This window comes from Cryptomeria japonica, chromosome 10 (genome assembly GCF_030272615.1).
Source record: "Cryptomeria japonica chromosome 10, Sugi_1.0, whole genome shotgun sequence".
NCBI classification, from domain to species: Eukaryota; Viridiplantae; Streptophyta; class Pinopsida; order Cupressales; family Cupressaceae; genus Cryptomeria; species Cryptomeria japonica.
Genome location: NC_081414.1, coordinates 754993873 through 755007301, shown reverse-complemented (window position 1 = coordinate 755007301; position 13429 = coordinate 754993873).

Sequence of the window (13429 nt, the reverse complement as noted above, 5' to 3'; positions counted from 1 at the left end):
GGGATCAATAAAATAAATAAAAGTATTTATTTAATTTAGAAAAAGGGTAATTTAAATAAATAAATGTATTTATTTAAATGAGAAATAAGGCTAGAAGAGGATAAATGAATTAATTAAATAAATAAGGATTTATTTAATTAATAAAAGAATTAGGCTAAAATAATTAAATAAATGAATATATTAATTTAATTAGACAGGACAATTTTAGGTGTCTACATTTTGCCCCTCTTTGAGACAATGCATCTTGTCGCGTTGTTTCAAAGAAGATAGGATGAACTGATAAGATGTTCCCCCATGATGGGAATGATATGCCCCCTCGAGAGATTGGATGAAAATGTTTGAAAAGATCACAAACAATATCTTGATAACAAAGAAAGGCTAAAATGGACTGACCAGATATGATAGACTGATAAAGTCATGGGATAAAGAAGACTGACTCAGGAGACTAGGGCTAGGGTAGTTTATAAGATAGACCATGAGGGGAAATCATCCTCATTGTCCTCCACACATCCAAGAGATCAGAGTGCAGAGAGCAGAGAGCAGTCAGCAGGGATGGCATTGGTGCATAGATTTGATTGTGTTCACCAATATTAGAGGCCAGCAGATGTAGGAGAGTCGGTGAGTACCACAAAACTTTCTTGTACTTTGTTGCATTAAATTTTGTCATAAATGCATGTCAAGTAGGTAATAAATGTGGATTTAATAAATGTGAAGTAGGGGAAAAATGCTAAGGTACATCTATGTCAGTGCCAGGCACGTCTGTGTTTGTGCCTGATGCGTCTATGATTGTAATAGTGTCTGTGTCTTCAAGAACGAATCAATAGTTTTGTGATAAATATACGCTGTCAATTGGATAAGCTGTTGAGAGGATACAGTCAAGCAGGTCATCTAGGGAAGACTAGAATAGCAGATAAGGCTAGGATTGACAATTATGTGATAGAACATACATTGCCAATCAGGAAACTACTCAAGAGGTTACACTCGAGTAGAGGCCCTAGGATAGAATAGATCAAGGCACTTTATGATGAACAGGGAGTACGAGGAGAAATTGACAATTCTGTGATAGAACATACATTGTCAATTGGATAAGCTACTCAAGAGGATACACTCAAGTAGGTGCCCTAAAATATAGGATGAAAGTAGCACTTTGTGATGAATAGGGAATGCTACTAGGATAAAAAAGAAGTACTTTGTGATGAACAGGGAGTACTAAAAAGAGCAGCACTTTGCGATGAATAGGGAATGCTACTAGGATAGAGTGCCATATGATAGATATAAGTGCTAAGATAAAAAAACAATAGTTTGTGATGAATAGGGAATGCCACTAGGATTGACAAAGTTGATTTGCTTGACTGCGGGAGGACCTAACGATGCTGGAGTCAGGGGAGCGATTTCCTTCAACTTAGGGTTTGTGACCAGAGCTGACACTCAAGGAGAGAGCAGCAATTCAGGGTATGGGCTTGCGAAATATTCTATATGTACCTAAGTTTCGGGTGAACATGGGATTGCTGACTGCATTAGCTGAGAGATGGCACTCAGAGACTTGCACATTTCATTTTCCGATGGGTGAGATGACAGCCACCTTAGAGGATGTATACAGGATACTGAAGATACTGATCGATGGGGAGTTAGTTCCTTATGATCAAGATGGAGACAGGGATGCACTAAGACGAGTATTTCAGGATCCAGGACTGGAGATGAGGGCTAGACATGTGGCATGGGACACCATGACACAGACAAGATTAGAATTATCGGCGGTTCTGGTAGGAGTTATCAGTGGGTTCATCTGTCTGGATAGAGTGACACAAGGGTTGGCTGTGGGATGGGGGAGGACTCTAGAGAGGGATACAACTAGGCTTAGGAGACAGCTTTGGGATACTGAGTGGGAGAGGGATCAGGCTATTTAGCATTATAAAGAGGTTGAGACAGCACTAAGAGTAGGGAGGCGAGCAGCAGAGGACACAGGGGCCGAATACGCCTATGTTCTACGGGTAGGGGAGGAGATAGCCTACTAGAGAGATGTGTACTATGGAGTGGTGCCACCAGATCAGCGGGCTAGGAGCTTCTGAAGACCATCATAGACTGCGTCGACCATTGGAGGGAGAGACAAGAGACAGGCGTCTAGCGGTGGGGTCATGGGTCCTCCACCACCACCAGATAGAGGGGGTAGGAGAGATGATCCTGGGGTGGGTCCTTCTAGGGCTTAGACTCCATCAAGGCCAGCTGGCTCTGAGGGAGGGAGTTCATCATATCCTTAGAGGGCTCCCTATGTATCAGTTTTTGTAGCATTTTATATGATGATGTAGATACCCTCGGGTGATTGTAGCCATCTAATTTTGACATCATTGTATCATGACACTTATGATTTTGACATATATGTGAGATGATTCATCCTTGCGATAGCTATATGCATGTGTACCTATATGATGCTTCTATGTGTTAATGCATGATGATTCTTATGATATGGATGCAAATATGTACATGTTAAAATGCAATATTTTTGTTCTTTTATGTTTTTAAATGTTATGCATATCTAAATGTGAATGTATGAAATGTAGGTGAAAATAAAAATTACTATTTACATGATGAAAATGTAAAATGTGCTAGCATGTGTTGTGTACAGGATGTGATGTAATTGTAATATCTATATGTATGTATGAAATGCTTAATATGTGATAATGCAGGTGCAACTCCATGAGATGCAAATGTTTTTGGTGTGTCATTATACTCAGTCATGTGATAGCAGGCTACATGGACTCAAGGACAATGGAGGTCAATCAAGAAAGGGGGATAGAAGATATGGAAGTCAAATAGCTTCTTGTGTGTTATCATTATTGAGCTTTATTATGGCAAGTAGGTTATGACAGTCCAGATATATGTTCGACCCAGAAAGTCATTGTACCCATTTGCATGGAGATAAGACAATCGCAAACAAGGAATGCCCAAGTTCACACTAACTCACAATATCCTCATATCCTTGGACAAGTCATAGCATTACTAAGAGACAATCCACATACCCCTCATATAAAAATAGGTGACGATACCCCATCCTCGCCTTTCTAGTCAAAGACGTCCTAGAGATAAGATCTCTAGTTAGAGACATCTTGGAAAAGCTAAAAGACATATCACCAAAAGATAAAATCAAAAATAAAATCAAGACTCCACACAAACATCCACTGTAGTCCAAAAGTTTAGTGTCTCTTGTCACTTGTATAAGTCTATTTGATTGTGGTCACAATGTTTACTTTCACAAAAGGATAGATAGCACTAAACCATAATGTTGTCTAAGTCTGTTGAAAGATTTGATTTGTTGAAGCCCATTATTGTTGCGTCTCATCTGAAACTGATTGAATCCATGAAACTGATACTTTATTGTGGAGAAGACGAAACTTTATTGTGGATCTGGTGATGAAAATGTTATTTTATTATGGATTGCACACAGATAGACTAAAAAATTTTTGGAAGAAACTATACTCCTTAGAATGTGTGATGCCTCTCAGTTCCACACCCATTACTAGACGTATTATTTTCCTTAGCCATAGATAGGAGCTGATTTATTATGGATGGAAAGGTTGTGAATAGGAAGGATTATTATGAATGGTGAACCATTCTTGGGTAGATCAATAACAAGCCATAATGGTAATGGGTAAGTTTATTATGAATGGATAGGTTGTGAGTGTGTGAAAAGTGAAGGATGAGATCGAATCTTGAAGGAGGAGGAGCAATGTCTCTACACATGGCACTGGTGACTCGGTTTTCACCATGGTACTTGCCCAGGGTGCCATCGAAGTGGTTTTCACCATTGGACGAAATGTTTTTCTATTTTCCAATTTTTTTGTGTCACAAGGCACTTGTTTGCCAGGTTTTTACCATGTAATGATTTTTTTATGTTTATTTTTTTTTTGTATTTTTGAATTTTTTGAATTTTTTTAAATTTTTTTAACTTTTTTTTTTTGAATTAGGATATTCTGAAGAGCTATGTGTAAAACCTGTGAAGGTGCATGTTGTTGATAGGATCCTTCAAAGCTTCACCATCTAGAGTTGAAAGCTGATATGCACCAGATCCATAGGCTGTTGTAATGATGTAAGGACCAAGCCAATTTGGTTCGAACTTTCCCTTCTTCTCTCTGTCTTGCTTAGTTTTAAGATTTTTGTTTAGAACTAAGTCATCCACCTCAAACATATGAAGCTTAACCTTATGATTGTAGCTTCATTGTTCCTTGACTAAATTATGTGTAGCTCGAGTGACTCTTTCCTTGATAAAGGAACTAAGATAAAATTACTAGTGTGTGGACTAGGTAAGCCCATATACATGTCACCTAAAGAAGTTTGGGCATCGTTAACAACAAAGTCCCTCAAGGAAGCTCCATAAAAAGGTCTATGATGTATCACCAAAAGGGAAAGGATGTGCAGAACAAGTGGATGAGTGATGAAGGCTTATGATTGTGAAAAGAAGTGAAAGTAGGATAGCATGATGGAGACTTAGGATCAACAAGTATGCTTTTTTACTTGAAATTGTAGACGTTTTGCCCCTAGTTATTTTGATATTAGGGGAGATCAATTCTTGTTCTTTTTTCTTCATATGATTTTTATCTTTGACCTTGATTTTTTTAGAGTCCAATAGCTTTTGATTTTGCTTTGGACTACAAGACTTTTTTTTAATTCTTGACTTTTAGATTTTTCTTTTCAAAGCTTGATTCTTGATCTGCAATTAGTAAGGGCTTTTTTGATTCTTGTTCATCCAAGTCGATGAGTAGAGTGGAAATGAAATGAATAGATGATATGGTAAGGCTATGTGAGTTCTTAAGATGGCTGGCGATACACTCAATAGATTCTTCGTTGAAACCACTCTTAGGACTATTGATATCAAGAGACACTTGCACTACTAGAGGAGATTTGCATTCAAATTTAGTAGCCACAACACTAGGTAGTTCACACCCAATTCCTTGGTATTGCAAGTTGTTTGTAGGTTGTGCTTGTTGACTAAATACCTTAGGAGATAGTGAGAGTTGATCAACATGAAAGATATACTCACCACATCCCATGTCTTTAATCCTAAATTTTTCTTTTAGCTCTGTTTGTTTGGATGTAGAAGCTTTTAATGATTATGGATCCACATATACTGATGAAGGAATAGCTTCTCTATTAGCTAGAATTGTTATTTTTGATCTAGGTCATAGATTGTTGCAATATATGAATGGATTCAGATCAGCTTTGATGGTAACTTCAACTCCATTGTGTGGAAACTGGATATATTGATGATATGTAGATGAGACTGCGCTCATCTCATGAATCCATGGGCATCCCAAGAGTATGTTATATGTGAGATCGAGGTCTAGGACTTGACAAACCACATCCTTTATAACTAGCCCAACTCTGAGAGGTAAGGTGACTGTGCCCTTGGATGATCGCTCTTCATTATCATATGCCTTGATGGTATTTTTTTTTGTAGAATTCACACCTTTTTAGAATATCCCAATTGTTTAATAGTGCTCAATATACATATGTTGAGACCAGCTCCTCCATCTATCAGGGCTCATTTTATTCGATGTTTGTCTAGGAAGGCTTCAATGTGTAAAAATGCATTATGTGGTTGGCTCATGGAGGCATCCTCAGCTTCTATGAATGTAATGGAGTGCGGAATGGAAAGGTATCCCACCATGGATTGAAATTGGTCCATGTTCGAATCTATGGGGACATAAGTGTCTCTCAAAGTTTTGTCAAGAATGGGCTTATGTGCAGGAGATATTCATAAAAATTTCTAGAATGGAGATAAGTGTGGGTGTCTTCCCTAACTGTTCTACAAGGTCATACTTAGATTTGGTTGATGAGGAAGTAGTGTTTGTAGCTGGAGAACCTTGCAATGTGAATTTACCTTGATGAGTTGTAACATTACATTTAGAGGTAGGTTCGGAAGAAGATCCAATGCCTTTTAGGACAACCTTGGGTCTTTGGGTAGAATTTTCAGGCGTTTTGTCCTTGATGATAATGGTAGAGACATAATTGTCCATTGAAATGTGATTGATAGTTGAATCATAGTTATAGGATGCTCTGTTATAGTTGGTCTGCTCATCTGTGGCTTTAGCTTTTCCCTTGTCATGTTTTGGGAATGGTTCTTTAAACATTTCATGTTCTTGATTGGATGAGTGTCCTTCAATCTCAATGTCACCTCTATCAATAAGATCGTGTATGATGTTCTTCAGCCGATGACAATTTCCCATTTTATGACCCTTTCTCTTATGAAATTTATAATACTCATCATCATTCCACCAATTTGGTTTGACCTTTGGCTCATATGGAGGCAGATCTGGAATTGTTATTATTTTGTTTGCCACTAGCTTCTTGAAAGTTGATTCAAGTGGTTCTCCCAATGGGGTGTATTTTCTTAGTAGTTTTCAAGTTGTTTAAGTATTCACTTGATTGTTTGTAAAGCTTGATCCAGAAAAAATGATTTTGGGTCGTACTGTATTGGCATCAACAACACCAACATTGACTGCGTTCTTGTTTTTATTCCAAAATATTGGCTTGTCTTTTTCTTTAAAGTCCTCTTTGTTTTCTTTGAATATCTTAATGACTCCTTGTTCAATTTGGACCTTCTCTGTCGCTAAGCCTTTTTCAATGACGTCCTTGTAGGTGGACAAACAAGATTTTCTTAAATCATAACCAATTTCTCTATGAACATTCTGTGTGAACATCTCTACCATTTGTTTTTGTGGAATTTCACAAGAGCATCTGCTGGCTAGATTCCTCCATCTTTGTAAAAATGATCAAAAAGACTCTCTATCCTTTTGCTTGGTGTTGAACAAAGTAGTGACTGATATGTATGTCTCTATGTTGTATGAGAAATGTTGGATAAAATCTTCTGCTAGATCACCCCATGACTTAATTCCAGGTGGAAGTTGGGAGAACCATTCCATAGCTTGATCACCTAAGCTTTGTGGGAATAACCTCATCAAATATCTTCTTCTGATGCTACCTCAATGCAAGTTGTGAAAAACTATCTTATATGTGCCTTAGGATCTCCTTTTCCTCTGTACTTATTGAGCTTTGGTGTCATGAAATGTGTAGGAAAAGGAGGCATTGGAATGCTTTTGTCAAATGGATAGGGACATATGTCTCTCATTGTGTAAGCTAGCTTTGGTCTATTTATATCATCCATTTTCTTTTGTAAGTCGTTAATTTGCTGCTCCAAATTGTTCTTAGGTGGAGACTGACTTCTTTGACCATACTCCATGCCTGAACCACCAGGTGGAGGAGGAGCATGTTGAATATATGAATGGTATTGATCATACAGATGTTCATATGCAGGAGGTCTATAGTGATGCTATGTATAAGGACTAGTTAGTATAGAGTCATGATGAGGAATAGAATATCTATTTTGTCCATGTATACCATACTCTATAGGCATGTCATGAGTTTGTTCTAATGTGTTGCCCCCAAATTTGACGCGAGGTTTCCTTGTGTCCAAATTTTAATCATGCCTTTGGAGATACAATTGCTTGGGTGGTTGGTCCTTAGCATTGGTATGTCATTGAGTATATTTTTCTGCATAAGACTTCCATAGTGGTCTACAAAGATGAGTATCATATGCTTGATCATGTGTGTATGGGACCTTAGGTCCTCTATTACCTCCACTATTAGGCCTCCTTTGATCCATGTTGAGTTGAGTTTCTTGCATAGGTCGATGTTCCATTATTTGAGACATGTCAAAATCATGAGGTATCTTGGCTCCACTTTATGCCATCACTTATAAGAAATATTGTCTATCTCTCATTATTTCCTCAACCAATTGATTAAAATGGGGATCCATAATGGAGTCTTCCACTTCTGCTGAATGTATGGAAACATTGTCCATATTGTCATTGTGTGTATCATTGTTGTTTGTAGTGTCCATGCTCTCAACATTTAGAATGTTTCTATAGGAATCCATGTCAGGTAATGTGGTATGATCAGAATTGAAAAATACATCATTGTCATACTCATAGGAACTCATGTTTGCAGACTTAGGAGCCTCTTTAGCTTCTCTCCGAGATTTTTTGGAACGGGTTTCAACCATGAACTAGGTATTGACCAAGATGTGGGAGACTAGATGAAAATGGAAAGAGTATGGAAGACCAAGAGTTGGATGGAATGTAAATGAATCTGAGGTGTACTTGCAATGTCCAAAGTGTAAGACCAAGTCTGTATGTAGTAGAGTAGGTGTCGCTTCGAAAGAGATGATAGTTTCACTTGATGAGGTAAGTTGACCTTGACTCTAGGTAAGACCAAATGAGACCCAAAGGTGATAGACCTTGACGAGGTACCACTTAGCAAAATGTTGTTGTATGTAGTGTGTTGAAAAAGCAAGTTGAGGACAAGCAAGTGACCTTTTGACTCAAGTTTAGACAAATGTGATCAAAACACTTTAAACTTTTTATCAAAACATCATTTTTCTCACCTCCAACCAAAACACTCTAAAGCTATTGGTTGGTGTACTATGGCCAGTAGCCCAACTTCCTCTAGTACTTGATTCCATTGTAGCGCGCTTGAAGCTTTGAATCCCATAGGTCTGCCCATGCTTCCATTTTCATCTCCCTTTGACTTGGCAAATATCTGAAACACCTTCATCTTCTATGGCACCAAAAAACAAGAACAATCTGACTTCAAGAAAAACAAACACAACAAAACTCTGCAAACTAGAACACACTACTCTTTCAGAAATATGAGGCAAGAGACTGGTCACTTATTACAAAAGTATTGCAGGGTGCCTAGGGAAGTAAGCCCTCTGGATTTTTATTTCACAGAGAACACACTACAAAACACAGATATCGGGATAAAACATAGAGAACACTCCAAATTGAGACACATGGATTTCACATAATCTCACAAGTCAAATTAATGACACCTCCCATTTAAATCACCCAAATTATCATCTAACAGATCCATAGACATAGGGAAAACACCCAACATAAATCTCTTGTGCACATTGTGAACAGAAAGGGTTAAGGTTGTTCTGCTGGCTTTGTATGATTTGCATTGAATAATCTTTGCTATGTTCTAGTGTTTTTGTGTTTTGTTTTGGTCTGTTTCATTTCTATCAGTGGTATCAGAGCCAAAGGTATGAAATTTTAAAATTACTGGGAAAGTAGCTGCAAAAGAATGCAACAGAAGAGATCTGTGAGGGAGAACAAAAGAAATACTAGCAGTTAAAAAGGAGGCCATAGCAGTTAAAAAGGTTGTCAAAAGGAGAAGACTCTAGCAGACTGGAAGTGTAAGTTGTTGGGTAAAGATTGTGAAGGTATATAGAGTGGTATAAAGGAAGAAATTTGCAGCAGCAGAAACACAGTCAAGTGTCAGGGTAAGGTATGTTTATTCTTATTTTTTTTGTTTCAATGGGTAAAGTGGACAGAGTAATGAAAGAGAAAACAAATGATTTAAAAGAAGAATTGAAGGAATGTAAGAAGAAAATTTCAGAAATGATATTTCTTTTAAAAGAGAAGCAAATGGAAAAATGTGAACTGTTAGATGAAAATTATAATCTTGAAAAAGAATTGAATGAAGTTAAAGATAAAAATAAGGAATTAGAAGAGAAATTACAGTTATTTGATGATATCAAAAGGAAGTTTTATGATTTGGAAGAAATGTCAAAAAGGTTAGAAGAAGAAAACAGTTTACAAAAAAAGGAAATTTAAATCTGAAATAAGAGAATGAATGTTTGAAGTTAAAACCACTAGTTAGTGATGCTTCATGTGACACAGAAGATTTGTGTTCATCATTTGGTGAAAATGATTTAGTTGAAACTGTTTGTGATAAATAATGTAAGAAAGAAAATGAGAATGTGTTTGCAAATTATGTTAGTTGTGATGATAAGAATATTGGTTTAAAAATCATGAAGAAAATGGGTTATAAAGGTCAAGGATTGGGAAAACAAGAACAAGGAATTAGAGAGCCTATTGAGCCTATAATGAGGCCAAAGTATGAAGGTCTTGGATATGTCACAAGAAAAGAAAATGATGCTACTAGTTCAAACAAAACAGCCCATAAAAGGCATTGTATTAAGTGTTTTCATTGCAATAGAGAAGGATACACAAAAGAAATGTGTTGGGACTTAAATCTCTAAATAAATACTCTACAGCATAGAGAATCACAGTAAAAAAAATAAAATGAATCTGCTACAGCATAGAGAATCACAGTAAAACCGCAACAAAACTGATCAAAAGATAAATACTAAACGTTGTAGGGCTTACCTATGAAACCGAGAACTGTACGATCAAAGGATCAAATTGTTTTATCCTTGAATTCTCATCAGCACAAAACTATATTATGTCTTGACTTAAAACTTAATTGTTATCTATTAAAATATCAAAAATTTTAAAGACGCAGTAACTATTGAAAGTGGAAAGAAAAATTTCCCAAAAACTCATAATTCTTGTAGGGGATTGTCTACATACATTCCAATAGTTTTAAAATAAATCTATACCTTAGATTACTAGGTTAGTCTACCCTTTAAACACATTTGATTATTTTGTTTGATAAAAGATAAAATTTATCATTGTAAATGATGTGTTTTTAAGTGTAATAAAAATTTAATTCATGAAATTGTCTATTTAATTAGTCTGTATCAAAGTCACATCTAATTAAATTGTTTTATCTAAATTTAATTATTTCAATTTTCAATTCATCATCAATTGAATAAAACATATTTTCTTGTTATTGCTTTCATTAATTCTAAAAAATAAACAATCAAATAAATTTCTTTTCTCTTATTTTTTGTTGCAATCAAAACATATTTTTTTATATTTTCAGTCAAAGTAATCTTATTTCCTTCATGAAAATCATTTTATACAAATAAAACTATTAACAAATAACTTTTAAATGTATAATAATACATTTTTCTATATTTTTCAAAGTAAGAACAAAACAAAAGAATCATCTTATAATGAAACAAATTACTAAATAACGAATGATAGATTTGTGAAATAAAATGAATTTTTTCACAAAGTAAAATAGCTCTTCAAATAAAGATAAAATAAAATAGTAAATTGAATATGTTTATAAATGAGTATAATATAAAGTAGAAAATTGTATTTGTGGTATAAACTATCTTTGTATGATTTGTAACTTACTTTTCTTCACTTTGTTTGATGATTAGATACAACAATCTTTAGTCGTCCAAAAACAAAAAATTGTGTTTAGTTGGTCCTCTGCGGAACTAATTCAAATTTACTTGAGAATATACCAATTGTCAATGTCTTTGTGTATAAAAGTACTCCAATTAAAAAAAAATAGAGAAAAAAACAAAATGTAAAATGACATTGTATGTAAATTTTACCATTACTTTTTTGTCTGCACCTTGATATACATGTGACGTTTATAATGATTTTATACATTTTAAAGTATGTGGCATTAAAAATATGCATGTAAATTAAATAACTCATGTGCTTTAAAAATGGACTCTGTAAGGATACAACCACCATGTTTACCTTGTATGTATTGACAATACATAAGGTGAGTCTCTATAATATCTTTATATCATATACACTATTGAATATAGGAACATTAGTTATAAGACATGCAATCAATAATTGATGTAATAGGATAAAAGGAACTATCAAAAGAAGGAAATAGTAATTTATGAGAAATTTTTTGGATTCAATTATGTAAAAGATTTTTGTATCAATGTTTCATGTCAGACTAGTTGAACCACCATGGGGATTTTGGAGAGAAATGTCGAGAGAAAAATGAAAATATGCAAGACTTAGCTGGATTAAATAGATGAAATGGGTAGAGAGGAGAAGGAGCACAAGTTTCAGGGTTGAAGGAATAAAATCAAGGGGAGTGTTTATCTCAATACCACCAAATTAAAAAAAAAAAAAGTGTTAAGCATAACACCCTAGAATTTCATCAATGATATAAGTGTGAGAGTTCTTCAAATCAAAGACCCTATGGGAAAGATAATGTAACAAAGTGTAACAATGTGTAAAAGAGGAAATATCAATACAATGTTGTTAGATATGACAATAGTGGCACAAATGTAAAAAGAGAATGCATAAAAATCTCCTGTTTTAGTCAAGAGATACACTAATTTAAGTTCATTGTCATAGTATAATAACTAAATAATGTATCCGATTTAATTGAATGAGATAGGCCTAATGACCTGATGGAATTATGTAAATGTGTGTATCATGGTAATATCTAAGTGAAACACATATATATGTGTTTAATAGATGATTAATTAAGCACATATAGATATGATTGACCTATGGGATTAATGTTGAAACAATAAATATTTCACAGGATGCCTAAAGTGGTAGTCAGTTTTCATGGGCTTCATGTGGCAAGTGAGTTGGGCCTTAGAAAAATCATTATTGAAGGTGACTCTCATAACACCATCATGATGCTGAATGAGGTGGCTAGGCTAGACCGGAAGGTTGAACTTCCCATCAACAAGTGTCACCCCCTCTACCTTACCTTCTAAGAAGTTAGATTTTGCCACAAGCAACACAAGCTTAATGGGGTGGTGGACAAGTCAGTCGAGTTGAGCAAGATGATTAACAATTTGAAATTTTGGCTCCATTTGCACAAATTACCCATTGTGGCTCATGCCATGATCTAAAATTACATTCCAACTAATGATGTGTAATCCCAAGCTTACCTTTTTAAATTTTTCAATTCTTGCCCTTTCCTTTCCCAACTAGTTAAGACAACGAGATTTTATTTATGCTGGTAGTCACCACTAATGCTTTCAGACCTATCACTATCACATTTTGGTATCTAGGTTTGTGAAGATGGGGATAGATTTGAAACAAGTTGAACCAAATGAATGCTCTCAATTAAAAAATAATGACAAACTCTAAAGCAAGGTTATTCAGGGAGATTTGGACTCCTATGTGGAGGGCATGGCCCACCATGACCCCAAATTATCTACAACCTTTGTTCAAGCCTGGAACAATGCCATTGTGAAGCTTGGGAGCATTACCTTTGATGTGTTTGAGGAAACAATAGTGAGAGTTACTGGGTTGGCCCTCGACAACATTGCCTTCCTAAAAATACCTAAGTGAAATTATTAGGAAGATTTTGACCAATTCTATCAACCTGTTGAAGGGGTTTCTAAATTGCAAAGTGGCTACAAATTTAAGGATCTCCCGCATGTTTGGAATGAGGTTGCCCTACTCTTTGTGAAATTTTTTATGCTCAATGGCAAGAAGAGGAGATTTCACCTTGAGCTCTTGTCTATGTTGAACCACTTGTACCATTGGGTAAGACTAAACTTTCCTTATTGGGTTTTATATTCTTTGTCTCAATCTATCTCTAGGGATATTGCTACAGTAAACACACCCTTGACAAGGTCTTATTTGTAGGCTATATTAATTTCAATTTTACCAAATTCCCTTAGGTGGGATCCCTATTGTTAAAATTGGGTCCACCTATGACCCCAATTTTTATGTTG